The following is a 12,801-nucleotide window of genomic DNA, read 5'->3' as shown; positions in this document are numbered from 1 at the left end:
CAATTTTCTGACTATGGCTTAGGATCGACTGCATAAATAAACACATGGACTTGATGTGGGGTTGCAAGGAGATAGTTTCCTGATAGGGACTGAAAGAGGCAGCGTTTGAATGGCACATCAAGGAGAACTGAAAATAATTACTTGTGTTTGGTTGCAGGCTAGCCTTCATCCACAGCTGTCCAAATATTTATCTTTCTCCACTTTGGCTGAGATAAAAATAAAAACAGCTATTTTCCATTCTGTTCTTTTTTTTTCTTTTACTCTGATTCAGACGTTCACATCTGAAACCCTAAATTCCTCTGGAGGCTACGTGAATAGCCTAGCCACAAAATTGATTTGCAGCATGCGCCACCAAACTAAACTTCTTGTGTGTGTATATTAAGAATTAGTAAATAGGGGTGTGTCTAGACTACAGAGTTTTGTCGACAAAAGTGGACTTTTGTCGACAAAACTATACCTGCGTCTACACTACCACTGAGTTCTGTCGACATAACGTCGACAGAACTCAGCAGTTTTGTCGACGCTGGTAAACCTCATTTTACGAGGCATAACGCCTTCTGTCGACAGAGTTCTGTCGACAGAAGGTGTTATTGCATGTAGGGTTGTGTCTAGACTACAGGGTTTTGTCGACAAAGCAGCTTGCTTTGTCGACAGAACTGAATGTAGTCTAGACGCTCTTTGTCGACAGAAGCTTTGTTGACAGTATCTGTCGACAAAACTTCTGTCGACAAAAGCCTGTAGTCTAGACGTACCCTAGGAGTAGAATGAAGGACTAGCTAAGAGATATAGACCAGGGAGGAAGGGCAGGGTAAGGAAGAGGGGAGGTTATTACTGGAGGAAGAGAGGGACAAAAACAGTCATAAAACCATGGGGTTGGGAGAGACCTCAGGAGGTCATCAAGTCCAACCCCTGGCTAAAAGCAAGACCAAAACTTCCTTATTCTCTTTGGGCCAATTGGTGTTTCCTTAAGATATGGTAGATTCAGTTGAAGAGTTTTTAAACATAGATACAAATACATTCTCAGCTAATGGGTTGTACTATGGTGATAGAAAGCCCAATCTGCCTGCAAAGATTTCATTCAAACAATTAATATCTTTGTTCTACTAAAAAGTTAGAAAAAGAGGGGGTGGAAGAAAGAGGATGCGCCAAGTGCTTTTCCAAAATGTAGCTTAATTGGCGTAGTTTTTATAACTCTCACTCGCTACCTCTGCCCTTCTTCAGTGGTTTTCCTTCTAAAAGATAGCTCTAATTAAAGTGAAAAGTTTGATGGAGAATTGTTCCCACATAGTTTGCTGTATTTCAGAAATATTAATATGGGATAGGATACACATAATTTTCCTCTTTTGTTTTATTGTACTTTTATTTCTTTTACGTTGGCTTATTTACTTCTGAAGTTTCACTGTGTAGGAAGCACAGCTTTTTATTTTAGTCAAGACTCATCATAACTCCATTTTGTATGAAAGTAGAAAGAGCTTAAAGTATGTCCACTTGTTGTGTAACTACTTTTTATTTCAATATGCAGAGAGGATACTTTGGGCTCTTTGAAGAAGAGGAAGTTTTCCAACGCACTCACCATTTCAGCTGAAAGGTTTGTAAGAGCAATTGTCAGAAAAAAAAGGATGGTGGTAAACTTCAAAGTCGCCTTTTAGGGTTGCAGCTGGAAAGAGGACATGCTGTTGTGAGGCTCTCGAGGATAGATAGGCCTGACTGAAAAATGGTGACATCTTATATCTGTGGTTATGAATTGGACAGGACTTTGGATCTTTTAACCTCTTTTGCAGATACCCCTGTCCTTTCCCAAGGTAGAGGTCAGAAGGAGGTTTGAGAGGCTAGGAGAGCCAGGTTTAATTCCCTGTTCCACCATCAGTTTCCTGTATGAGCCTGGGCAAGCCCCTTGTCTACACTGGGGAGTTATTTCGAAATAACAAGTGGCGTGTCCACACTACCACGCCTGTTATTTCAAAATAACAACCCCTGCTTGTGACGATGAATAAGCTTATTTCAAAATAGTTATTGCGGGAGTTATTATCTCGAAATAACTTATTTAGAAATAACCTGTGTAGTGTAGACATAGCCGGAGTCTCCTTAAGCCTCAGTTTCTCTTCTGTGTAATGGGAACAATACCACTGCTCTACCTCAGAGGAGAGACATATTGTAAGGATAAATGTATTCAGGATTGTGAGGTGTTCAGACATTATGCCGTGGTCTACTCTAGGGAGTTATTTCAAAATAACCCCCCTTATTTTGAAATAAAGCCACACTACCAAAGCTGGCAATTTCGAAATAACGGGCTGGTTATTTCAAAATCTGTACTCCTGCTTTCCTTGGGGAATAAGCTTATTTCAAAATAGCTATTTTTGGAATTATTATTTCAAAATAATTTCCTAGTGTAGACGTGCCCTGCGGCATTGGGGTGATGTAAGTAGCTAAGATATATGACCTGTCTGGCATCCATATATCGGTATATCTGTGGATCCACAAGAAACATGAGATTTGTAACTTAAGTTGAAATAAATCTTTATGCAGTAATTCAAATGGCCTATCCGCATGGAGAAAGCAAAAGAACTTGCAGATCTGGGCATGCTCTTTGCCGGACTTCAGAAAATGTTCATAGCATCGTAGAACACTAGAACTGGAAGGGACCTCGAGGGGTCATCGAGTCCAGTCCCCTGCCCCCACAGCAGGACCAAGCGCCGTGTAGACCATCCCTGATAGATGTCCAACCTGCTCTTAAATATCTCCAGAGATGGAGATTCCACAACCTCCCTAGGCAATTGATTCCAGTTTAACCACCCTGCCAGTTAGGAAGTTTTTCCTCATGACCTTGATCCTCATCTTACACATGGGGAAACTGAGAGAGAGGGGGGCAGATACTTTTCAAGGTCACTAACCAGGCTAGTGGAAAGCCAAGGAAGAGCCCAGCTCATCTAAACATAGACCGTTGTTTGCCTGGGTTCCCAGTGTTAATGTAACCCACACACCTACTGGGTGTGGCGTATTGTCCCATGTAATGGCACCGAGACTACTTGTTCTCCCGCCCCTCACATTTTCATCAGGCTGGAACAGGGGGCTGGAGTGTGGGGGAGTTGTGAGGCTCTGGCTGGAGGGGCGGACTCGGATGGGGCTGGGAATGAGGAGTTTAGGGTGAAGGAGGGTGCTCTGGGTTCGCATCAAGAGATTCAGAGCATGCAAGGGGATGGGCAGGAAAGGCTGGGGCAGGAGGCTGGGGGGGTGAGGATGCAGGCTCTGGGCTGGGGCTGAGCAGATTGGGGGGCAGGAGCGGGATCAGGGCTGGGGCAGCATGTTGAGGTGTGGAAAGGGCTCAGGGTGCAGGATCTGGGCAGCACTTACCTCAGGCAGCTCCCAGAAGCAGCAGCATGTCATTTTCTCCCCCGCCTCCTCCCGGCTTCTAGGTTGAGGCACAGATGGGGACTCTGTGCACTGCTCCATCTGCAAGCGCCACCCCTGCAGCTCCTATTGGCCACGGTTTGCAGCCAATGGGAGCTGCAGAGCCAGCACTTGGGGCAGGGGCAGCATGTGAAGCCCCCTGGCTGCCCCTATGCATAGAATTGTGAAGGGGAGGGGGGACTTGCTGCTGCTTCCAGGAGCCGGTCAGAGCCACAGGTGCCAGTGGGTGGTGCTGGTCCCTTTTCGACCAGGCATTCTGGTTGAAAACTGGACATGTGGCAACCCTATTAATCCAGGAGCGGCATGAGCAGTTACAGGCCATGCCCCTCCCGCCTCCACCCCCAGCTTTGCCAGGGCGTCTGAGTCTGAACCCCCAACATCCCTGTCTCCTGCTCTTCCAGTTCTGGACTCCTGCGCACATAAGCAGCGCTCTGTTGCTGCATTGTGTTAGGGGTGGGGTTTGATGTGTATGTATTTTAACACAATACTTTCGCTTGTGAGCTAAGCAGGAGTAGAGCCAAAGTTTCACTCTCATTCTGCTTTCTGCATTAGATGGCTTCTGGCACGTGCTGAAACAAAGTTGATTGCATTGGGGGAGCCTTCCCCGGGCTGCTCAAGAGCAAGGGCCATGTCCTTGCTTGACTCGGACCCTGGTGGTTGCAGCTGTTTTTCCAGAGTGATGAGCCAGTGGCAGTCTGGCTGGCACCCCTCCCTCATCCCCCATGTGCTTTTGGACAAGATTTTCATCCAGCAGCTACTGGGTTAATGTTGAGTTTGCGAGTGTAGCAGCTTCATTGGCACAAGGAGAGTTTGCCTTTTTCTATTGACTAGAGGTGCTTCAGGCGTAGGCAGAAGCCAAAGTTGGTGCCTTCAAAATCTCCTTGCTGGACCCTGGTTCTGCCTGGTGGGGAGACTGAGCTGCCTCTGAGCCAGAAAGAGCAGGTAGGGCGGAGACAGGATGCTCTCGTCCTCTCCCAGCCTCCATGTGGTGCCTGGCCTCTTGCTCTAACCCCCACCAGGACTCTACATCCCAAATAGGAGCTACCTGGGGGTTGCACAAGGCCCCAGAGAAGTGCTCCATGAGAGGCTAGCAGCAGGCCTACAAGACTCCGGCTTCACAAGTAAGTGTTAGTCAGAGGCGGGGCCCTACCAAAGTCATGGTCCACTTTGGTCAATTTTGCCGCCTATCAGGACAAAAAGTAGAAATCTTGGAATTTCTCTTGAAGCTAAATATTCTGAAATGCCTGGTGAAAGCTGGGGGTGTGAGGAGTGAGGGGTGTTCTACACTCAGCCCAGCCTCCTCACAGGGAATTTACTTTGTTTGGCTCAGGGCACAACCCAATGGCTCCTTCTTTGGGCTTCTGGTGCCTTGACTCTTTTTCTCCCCCGTCTTTCTAGAGGTGTCTCTTTCTTCCTCCTTTATTCCTTAGGCCCGATGCTGAAAGCCACACCATGCAGTCTGAGCACCAAACAGCTGTTCAACATTATTCTGTAAATTACAACTTCTTGGCATGCAGCAGAAGAGCCGATCAGCTGGGGCATTCCAATGAGAGGTTAAAAATTATTTAAATAAACATTGCCAATATTTTCCCTCCTCCTCCACTTCCTCTGCTTCCCCCGTGATTGCTCCGATTTTTTACCCTGCCTCATAACAAATACCCAAAAGCTACATATGGAACACATCCAGCCCGCTCAATTAGCCTCATTAGCACCAGGACTACAGGTAAAATTGTTTCTCCCTATCCCTTCTTATTCTGAGGTTCCCCCTTCTTTTTCTCCCCTAAAGATCATCTCGTCTGAAGAAGCGGGTTGTGCCCACGAAAGCTCATGATACTAGATATATTTTTGTTAGTCTCTAAGGTGCCACAGACTACTCGTTGTTGTTTTTAAGTTACACACTAAGGGTGTGTCTAGACTACATGCCTCCGTCGACGGAGGCATGTAGATTAGCCAGATCGGCAGAGGGAAATGAAGCCACGATAAAAATAATCGCGCCTTCATTTAAATTTAAATGGCTGCCCCGCTCTGCCGATCAGCTGTTTGTCGGCAGATCGGGGCAGTCTGGACGCACCGCGCCGACAAAGAAGCCTTTCTTGATCGGCACAGGTATGCCTCGTGAAACCAGGTTTACCTGTGCCGATCAAGAAAGGCTTCTTTGTCAGCGCGTCGCATCGAGACTGCCCCGATCTGCCAACAAACAGCTGATCGGCAGAGCGGGGCAGCCATTTAAATTTAAATGAAGCCGCGACTATTTTAATCACGGCTTCATTTCCCTCTGCCGATCTGGCTAATCTACATGCCTCCGTCGACGGAGGCATGTAGTTTAGACGTACCCTATCACAGCTGCCTCTGTGAGACAAAAAAAACCTAATTCACCCATAGAAGATATTGCAGAAAATAATTGAATAGGATTCCAAAATGGATTAGATGTTAAAATGTTAAAGGATGCAAGGATATATGGCATACCAACCCTCATGCTTCAGGACACAAGACAACATTCCAACTCTGGGGGTAGGAAAAACCCCACCTCTCCCCCACCCACACACACACACTCACGCGCACACTGGAAACATGCTGTTACACAGCTGCCTGTGTGCATTCAGGAAGGGGACTGTGACAGAGTGCTGGAGGCTAACAAGCGAGCCAGTTCTCTGATCATTTACGCACCAGTTAGTTCCCCCCCGGAGAAGGCTGATTGGGGGATATTAGCGGAGGAACCAATTAGCCATCAGTTGATGGCTATAAAAAGAGGAGGGGGAGGGGGAAATCGGGTTAGCTGGCTGTGAGATCACAAGCAGGGAGTCCTCAGTTCCTCCCTGGCCCTGTGGGAAAGGGCAAGCGACCCCTGTAAATATTTTGCTGCACAAGATCGTTGGTGCCAGGACTATAAATAAAGACACCAGAGGGGAGGTGCCACCCCCTGCAGAGTCACAGGATTCTGGGCATCAGAGGGTATGGATGGGGCCCGCCTACTACAGGGACTTACAACTCCTGCTACAGCACCTGGAGTCAGTAAGCATGGGAGATAGGACAGCAGTGCCGTGAACTGGTACAGCACCGGTGCTGTCTTTGGCTACTGCAGCATCTTCCTAAAGAAAAGGGGTTTAGACCAGCACCTGAGCCAAGAGGTCTTTGGGGGGGTGGTTCTGTTTGTACAGCGCCTAACACAGGCGGAGCGTGATCCATGAGCGGGGCTGCTATTTGGATGGTAATACCCGTCTGTTCATTACAGGTCATAGGGTAAACGTGTTGGGTGCTAATCCCCAAGCAGACAAGGTGGAGGAAGCCACAGAGGATGGCACAGTCACATGGGTTCACACGGTGGCACGCTCTGGGGAAAGCATGTGTCGGCAAAAACTACCTAGATCAGTTATTTCAGTGGTGTGAATGTCAGTCACTTGTAAATCCCCCCCCCAAAAGCTTCTCAAACAGATGGCCGGGAAAAGCAGATGGTGGTGGGGAGCGAAGAGAGAGAAAATCATCTGACAGAACTAACTGCACTAGTCCATAAATATAAATGAATCCCAGGCTGCATTCTGTTCACCTCTCCATCCTCCTACGGAGTAAGGGCTATTGGTTAAATAATACGAGTGAAGCGCTCAAGGGATCTGGGATTTATTCATGACTCTTGTCGCTGGCTAGCTGATCTTAAACAAAATACTTAAGTCTTCAGTCCTTCAGCTTTGCTCTTTGCAGAGCAGAGGGTGTTTGGAAAGTGGACCTAGTCGTTGGGAAGTGCTGTTTCATAGAATTTGTGCTAGAAACACTGTGTCTTGCGGCGATACAGAATCTGACTTAGAGCATCTGGAGAGGGTTACAGGCTGCAGTTGCTCATTCCACCTGTTGTCCAACCACTTTGCTCGGATGGCGTAAGGATGTATGTTTCTGTTGTAGCTGTTTGTGTTACCGCAGTCAGGGCCGGATTGAGGCACAGGCTAGCTGGGTAGCTGCCTGGGGCGCCAACCGATGGGGGGTGCCTGATGGCAGCTGTAAGGGGTGCATGGCATCCCTTGTAGCTGCCATCAAGCGCAGCGTGCCCGGCTCCCGCAGCGCCAGCCCCGTGGACCCGGCCAGCAATGCCCTTCCCCCCATGGCTACGGGGCCCTGCACGGCCTGGCACGTGCGTTAGCAGTGGTGGCCAGGCCGGGCCGGACAGCGCATGCGCCGTGCACCCCAGGGGCAGGTCCCGAGTTGCGTGCCAGCGGCCGTGGCCGGCCCATGCATGCACTGTGCGCCCCGGGGGCAGACTCGTGCATGTGCCGTGTGCCCGGGCCCGGGGCACCAAAGTGGCTCGGGCTGGCCCTGACTGCTGTCCCTTGTCGTGGGTCAAGATCCCGTTGTGCTAGATGAGGTACAAACACAGGAGAGAGAAGACAGTCTCTGCCCCTGAAAGCACTTACAGGCGAAATATAAAACAGGAGACAGAGACGAGCTGGGGAGTACAAAGAAACAGTGAGATATTCGCATGCTAGGCCATGCGCTTAGCTCGCCAATGGCCGAATTGTGTTGTCGAGGCTTTTGTGGGCATCCTGGCAAAGGAGGATTAATGAGAGTTCTGCAGATGTCTATGGGGAGCCCCTCTCAGGCCTGAGAGGAGAAAGCACAAAGCTAGTTTCCTTGCACTGTCCCCAGTAACGGCAACGCCATTAGAGGGACGTGCTATCTGCATCCCAAAGAGTGACATGAGTGTGTTCTCGCTAGTGTTTCTTTGAAGCACCACGGACGGGGACGCCTCTACTCCAGGTCCCAAGAGTTGGAAGGTATCTTGGGGCTTGTCATTCCTGAGCAAGAATAGTGGGTGTGGGGGGGAGGGGATACCAGACATCTACCACGGTGCTAAGCTCCCTAAATGCAGCAGGATAGCAAGTGCCACAGTCCCTCTCTCCCCTCCCTCAGTGCCAGCCTGTGGTTTAGTCCAGCCCAGCACTCTGATAAGATGCAGCCAACACCGCAAGGGGCAGACTGGCCCGGTGGGATACCAGGAATTTCCTGGTGGGCCGTCGTCTGGTGGGCCGTCCTGTCCGCACACCGTTGCCCTTCACGCTGAGTGGCTCCATGTCCATGCTGTATGCGGCACGCAGAGCCCGACCCGCCGCCTGCGCTGCGTGCTGGACATGACGCGGGGGCGGGGCTTGAGGGGCACGCTGGGGTGACGACATGGCCACCAAGTGCCGTCTGGCCAGAGTGTACCCCTTTAAGGGCCCGGGGCTGGGGGAGAGGAGAGGAGTTTTCCTGGTTTGGCCCAGAGTGGCCACCAGGGGGAACCTGGGAAGGACTAGCCTCCAGCTAGCTCGAATTAAGTGTCTACACAGCCCTTAATTCGAACAACTTAATTTCCCGGGCCTATTTTGATTGCCAGCACACTCTTGATCACCGCTCCGGTGTGTTCTCCCCAATCTCACCTCGCTACCTTCTGCCGTCAGAATCATAGAATCATAGAATCATAGGACTGGAAGGGACCTCGAGAGGTCATCGAGTCCAGCCCCCTGCCCTCAAGGCAGGATCAAGCTCCGTCTACACCATCCCTGACAGATGTCTATCTAACCTGTTCTTAAATATCTCCAGAGAGGGAGATTCCACCACCTCCCTTGGCAATTTATTCCAATATTTGACCACCCTGACAGTTAGGAATTTTTTCCTAATGTCCAATCTAAACCTCCCCTGCTGCACTTTAAGCCCATTACTCCTTGTCCTGTCCTCAGAAACCAAGAGGAACAAATTTTCTCCTTCCTCCTTGTGACACCCTTTTAGATATTTGAAAGCCGCTATCATGTCCCCCCTTAATCTTCTTTTTTCCAAACTAAACAAGCCCAGTTCATGAAGCCTGGCTTCATAGGTCATGTTCTCTAAACCTTTAATCATTCTTGTCGCTCTTCTCTGTACCCTTTCCAATTTCTCCACATCTTTCTTGAAATGTGGCGCCCAGAACTGGACACAGTACTCCAGCTGAGGCCTAACTAGTGCAGAGTAGAGCGGCAGAATGACTTCACGAGTTTTGCTTACAACACACCTGTTAATACAACCTAGAATCATATTTGCTTTTTTTGCAACAGCATCACACTGTTGACTCATATTCAACTTGTGGTCCACTATGACCCCTAGATCCCTTTCTGCCATGCTCCTTCCTAGACAGTCGCTTCCCATCTTGTATGTATGGAACTGATTGTTCCTTCCTAAGTGGAGCACTTTGCATTTCTCGCTATTAAACCTCATCCTGTTTACCTCCGACCATTTCTCTAACTTGCTAAGGTCATTCTGAATTATGTCCCTATCCTCCAAAGAAGTTGCAACCCCACCCAGTTTGGTATCATCTGCAAACTTAATAAGCGTACTCTCTATCCCAATATCTACATCATTGATGAAGATATTGAACAGTATGGGTCCCAAAACAGACCCTTGAGGAACTCCACTTGTTATCCCTTTCCAGCAGGATTTAGAACCGTTAACAACCACTCTCTGACTACGGTTATCCAGCCAATTATGCACCCACCTTATCGTGGCCCTATCTAAGTTATATTTGCCTAGTTTATCAATAAGAATATCATGCGAGACCGTATCAAATGCCTTACTAAAGTCTAGGTATATGACATCCACCGCTTCTCCCTTATCCACAAGGCTCGTTATCTTATCAAAGAAAGCTATCAGATTAGTTTGGCATGACTTGTTCTTCACAAACCCATGCTGGCTATTCCCTATCACTTTATTACCTTCCAAGTGTTTGCATATGATTTCCTTAATTACCTGCTCCATTATCTTCCCTGGGACAGACGTTAAACTGACCGGTCTATAGTTTCCTGGGTTGTTCTTATTCCCCTTTTTATAGATGGGCACAATATTTGCCCTTTTCCAGTCTTCTGGAATCTCCCCTGTCTGCCATGATTTTTCAAAGATCATAGCTAAAGGCTCAGATACCTCCTCTATCAGCTCCTTGAGTATCCTGGGATGCATTTCATCAGGACCTGGTGACTTGCTGACATCTAACTTTCCTAAGTGATTTTTAACTTGTTCTTTGTGTATCCTATCTTCTAAACTTACCCTCTCTCTGCTTGTATTCACTACGTTAGGCACACCTCCAGACTTCTCGGTGAAGACCGAAACAAAGAAGTCATTGAGCATCTCCGCCATTTCCAAGTTTCCTGTTACTGCTTCTCCCTCCTCACTAAGCAGTGGGCCTACCCTGTCCTTGGTCTTCCTCTTGCTTCTAATGTATTTATAAAAGGTCTTCTTGTTTCCCTTTATGCCTGTAGCTAGTTTGATCTCATTTTGTGCCTTTGCCTTTCTAATCTTGCCCCTGCATTCCCGTGTTGCTTGCCTATATTCATCCTTTGTTATTTGTCCTAGTTTCCATTTTTTATAGGACTCCTTTTTTATTTTGAGATTGTGCAAGATCTCCTTGTTAAGCCAAGCTGGTCTTTTGCCATATTTTCTATCTTTCCTACACAGCGGAATTGTTTGCTTTTGGGTCAGCCAGGAGCGCTGCAAATCTAGGCCTGACGCTCCAGTCCTTGCTCAGAGTTATTTACACCCGTGCCCAGGAATGCAAAGTTATCCAGTGTCGCCATGCACGGAAAGCGAGGGCACGTGAAGGGAGGTGCGTGTTGATTGCACGCAACATTGGCTGTGCGTGGTGTGCTCCCTCTGCATCCAAACAAAGCACCGCTAGGGTCCAATCGGCCCACCCCACATACTCTAGGTCGGCAAGCACCGTTAGCAGAATGACACTATACCGGGAGACCATCTTGATTGGGACAATCTGGCGGCCACTGAGATGAAGAAGGGTCACGCGTATGGCCCGTTCATTAGGCTAGGTTGCCTATCACGGCTTTATAGGGTGCTTTGGTCTGACACAGACGTGTAGCGATCCAGGAAATTCATAGATTCCAAGGCCAGAAGGAAAAATTGGGATTGTCACCTGAGTCCGGGTGCTCATATGTTTCCCGCTTTTTACTCGTCTGTTTTGCTGTTAGTTTTACTCTCTCCTAGGGACGTTAGCCAGCTTGTCGCTGAGGAGATTGGTCCCCCTTCTACTGAGGTGTTATACAGCCACTTCTTGCCTTTGGAGATGCACCAGTGTTCCACCCAACCCAAACCCCCTCCCGACACCACTTACCTCGCCAGCAATTCACTTCCAGAATCTTCTGCCTTCTCTCTTCTGCAGCCCTTGGACAGGCTTCTGAATTCCTTGAATTGAACTGCTACGGCTAGCCTTCAATGCTGTGCCGCTTAGTGCAGATACAAGCCATCGCCAATGGACCCTGGGCTGTTGATTTCAGAAGCCAGTCCAGCCTGAGGGACCCCTCGTGTCTTAGCCCTCCTGTTGTCCCTCACAGAATGTTCTTTTGACAGGCCCATTGACAGGGACAAGCAGCTGCCCTGGGGCACAGCAATTCGAAGGGACCTCGGGCTCTGGAGTCCCAGGCCGCCAAACCACCATGCTGTGTGCTCCATACAGTACTGAAGGTGGGGGGGAGGGGGCGGCACGCCCCGTCCACCCAAAGCCCTGCCCCTAGGAACACAGAGACAACGCTCCTCTCATTTTGCCCACAGGCCCGCGCGGAGGCTGTTGACTCCCCTGCTCTGAGAATGCAGTAAGTAGTTGGGCTGCCAGATGAGCACCAAGGACTCAGGTGGCTCTCTTCCCTCGGCTGCTGGAGGTGACCTTTCTTGGAGGAGCCGTAAGGGTGAGACGCTAAACACCTTCAGTCACTGACATCTCAAAGAATGTTTCTCAATATTAGACTGGTCACGCAGTTATCATGGACATGTTCCTGTTGGGCAATTGTATGTCTGAATTACTGAAACAACCCCAAGAAGGGAGTGAGTTTGGATATTAAGGGTCTGATCCAAAGCCCATTTCAATGGGTTTTGGTTCAAGACCTAACTCAGTATCTGCATCTTCTTAGTAGCCTTCTATTCCTGCAGTAATTGTTTTCTTAACCCATACAGCTCCCTTTGGTCTGCCATGTTAATGACTGGGTTCCAGTTGTCTTGTATTTTGTTATTACTAATAATAAAACTCTGGGAGAGAAGGAAGTGAGATGGTTTGGATTAGTGTCAATTACAACGGAATCCTGCAAAAAAAAAAAACCAAACGGATGTGATTTTAAACCACTTTCATTATGTAAAATGTCATTCAAGCAAATCGATCAGAAGATTCTCAGATATTTATAGTAGCCATTTTATAGTAGCCTCTAAGTCTTCTATTCTATGGCTATATACAAATAAAACTCAGACCAGATCTTTTATAGTTCCATAGGGCTCCTTCTGCACTAGAAAAACAATATTAGTAGCAATGAAGAGTCCTGTGGCACCTAAAGATTTATTTGGGCATAAGCTTTCATGTAAAAAAACCTGTCAGTTTTTACCCACGCAAGTTTATGCCTGAATAAATCT

The 12,801-nt window shown here is 48.4% G+C and overlaps 1 long non-coding RNA gene across 1 annotated transcript; it reads left to right on the top strand.

Annotated features, from left to right (window-relative positions):
- The first annotated feature begins 527 nt into the window (after positions 1–527).
- LOC106732995 (uncharacterized) lies at positions 528–12,500 on the top strand. The gene is made up of 2 exons (XR_016350609.1): positions 528–1,588; positions 11,956–12,500. It is a non-coding gene; the product is annotated as an uncharacterized LOC106732995 (long non-coding RNA).
- The last annotated feature ends 301 nt before the right edge of the window (positions 12,501–12,801 follow it).

This window comes from Pelodiscus sinensis, chromosome 13 (assembly GCF_052426305.1).
Source record: "Pelodiscus sinensis isolate ZL-2025 chromosome 13, ASM5242630v1, whole genome shotgun sequence".
Lineage (NCBI taxonomy): Eukaryota > Metazoa > Chordata > Testudines > Trionychidae > Pelodiscus > Pelodiscus sinensis.
The sequence above is the reverse complement of the archived record's forward strand: the minus strand, read 5'-3'. Positions and strand labels throughout refer to the sequence as shown.